Source organism: Chenopodium album, chromosome 3, assembly GCF_948465745.1.
Source record: "Chenopodium album chromosome 3, dcCheAlbu1.1, whole genome shotgun sequence".
Classification (NCBI taxonomy): domain Eukaryota; kingdom Viridiplantae; phylum Streptophyta; class Magnoliopsida; order Caryophyllales; family Amaranthaceae; genus Chenopodium; species Chenopodium album.
The window spans coordinates 47,346,412-47,348,799 of NC_137836.1; positions in this window are offsets into that span (position 1 = coordinate 47,346,412).

Genomic DNA, 2,388 nt, shown 5'->3' on the forward strand with positions numbered 1-2,388 from the left:
CCCATGGCTAGGATCTCACTAAGGTCGAAAGTACCAACACTATTACTAGAGTAGGTGTTTCCGAAAGAAGAAGGATGGTCGTTCTTTTTCCCTTTACAACCACTGTTACTATTGTTACTAATCTTGGCCTTCTTGTCGCGCGGAGGAACATGAAGGAGATTTGAATCAATGGTGTCTTGAACACGATCCTTGAGGGCGAGACATACTTCGGTGGTGTGACCGCGACCTCTATGGTATCGACAATAAGAATTTGGATCCCAATTGGGAAACCATTTTTCAGGCGAAGAGTCTTGACTGGGACCAATGGGGTGGATAAGACCTTGATCATGTAGACAGTCCAAAGCTCCATTGTAAGTCGTTTCTATTGGTGTGTATCCTTTAATGGCCCGTTTTGCCCGTGGCTTAGGAGCATTGAGTTCTTCATTAAACTCTTGGCAAGAATTTTGTTCAATGGCCATCACCCGATTTGCTAATCCTTCTACCACATTTAAGAGCATGACAATGACATCTTGCAGTTTTCGAACGTCCTCTTTTAGACTTGACGAGTCTTCCTTGGTATTATCTAAGAAAAGACTTTCATCCTCCCCAATCATGGCCACTTCATCGAGAGAGGTCATATAAGCTGTCTCGATCATGGGCTCTCCTACAGGTGTGATGAGAAGTGATGGATCAAAGGATGTTCGATCTTCTTCAATGGCTAGAATCTTGGAAGTTTCATTGTTATAGATCAGATCTTGAATAGCTTCTTTGAGTTTCCAACACTCCTCAGTGTCGTGACCCTTTCCTTGGTGATATTTGTAGTGCTTATTAGGGTCCCACTTAGGTGGCCTGGCTTCTGGAACTGGATCTTTGATGGGCCCTATGGGCATGACTAGTCCTTTGTGGTGTAATTTCTCGAAAGCCGTTTCATAACTCATACCAAGTGGAGTGAACACTCTTTTTGATCTTTGGATTCGTGGTTTAGAGGCGTTCGTGGCATGTACTTCATTAATGGGAGAGGAAGAAGAAGGATGGTCGCTCTTCTTTCCTCTCGCACTGTTATCTTTCAGAAGGTCATCTTCAATATCAATGCCTATATTATACACAACCTTGAAAGTATTCAAATTGTGTTGGTACTTTAAGTGCTTTGAATACTTCCCTTGGAGATTCTTGATAAACATCCTCACATATTCTTTTTCGGTAGGAGCCTTGACCATATTAGCGGAAGTTTCCCTCCATTTATTGAAGAAAGAAGTGAACCCTTCGTTTTCTTTTTGTTTTAACATCTCAAGTTGTCTGTGGTCTGTTTCGTCTTGGATGTTGCACTTATATCTATCTATGAAAGCGTTTGTTATTGACTCCCAAGAAGAGGTCTTCTCTTTCTCGAGAGAAAAGAACCATTGTTGACAAACGGTTTCGAGAGGTAGTGGGAACAGAGAGGGGAAAACCTTCTTATCGATACCCTTAATGCTCATTATAGTTTCAAAAGCTCTTAGATGGAAGTAAGGATTATCTGTTGCCTTGAATTTAGGGATGTCAGTGGCGTTGATCTTATGTGGAAGAAGTTCCTTGTCCAGCGAGACCCCTTGTGAACTCATGCCCTGAAATTTATAGTCATTAGATAGCTTGCTCAAACTTTCTTGCATGAGGTCCATCTGTTGTTGCTTCACGGGATCATCGATCTTGAGCGTAAGGAGCTTCAGTGTCTTAGTCACGGTAACCAATTGGTTCCTAAGCGCATTGACTTCTTCTTGACTTGCCATTATCTTTTTAGCCTTCCTTTTTTGACGAATCGGTTTATCAAAAGGGGAACTTGAATAAAGAGGTTGTCCTTGATTAATCGCCCTTCTCTCCTCGACCAAGTACTGTGGAAAAGGAATTTGGGGATATTCATTGTTAATTATTTAACTCAAACTTTATTCAACATGCAATGAGTGAAGAAATATTGGAATAGAATGTGAAGGAAAATGATGTAGATTGAGGGATATGAAGAATTAGGAATAGAATGTACCCCCCAACTCAAATGACGGAAAAAGACCGACTCATGCATGAACCTAAGACATGGTCATTGTTTTGGGTGTTTTTGTCCCTCGGGAGAGTTATAGCACGAAGACTAATCCGGCGTGAGTTGTACTTGCAAAACAAACGGAGACACCGGTTGGCTGGTGCTCCGCCTCCGACGAACAAGTTAGTAACTTGAAGGGAGAGAAAAAGGTGCGGAAATTTAGGTGGGTATCTGCTCGGATTCCAAGCTCAGATGTCTCTTTCACAGGGACAGTGTGTAATAAATGGTAAAACGTGCCCTCCAAAAGAGGGAAATCTCCTTATTTATAGGGTCCTCGGTATTTGTGCCCCTGATTAGGTCACTGATCCCTAATCATTGGTGGGCTGCGCCGCATTGCGGCTTTC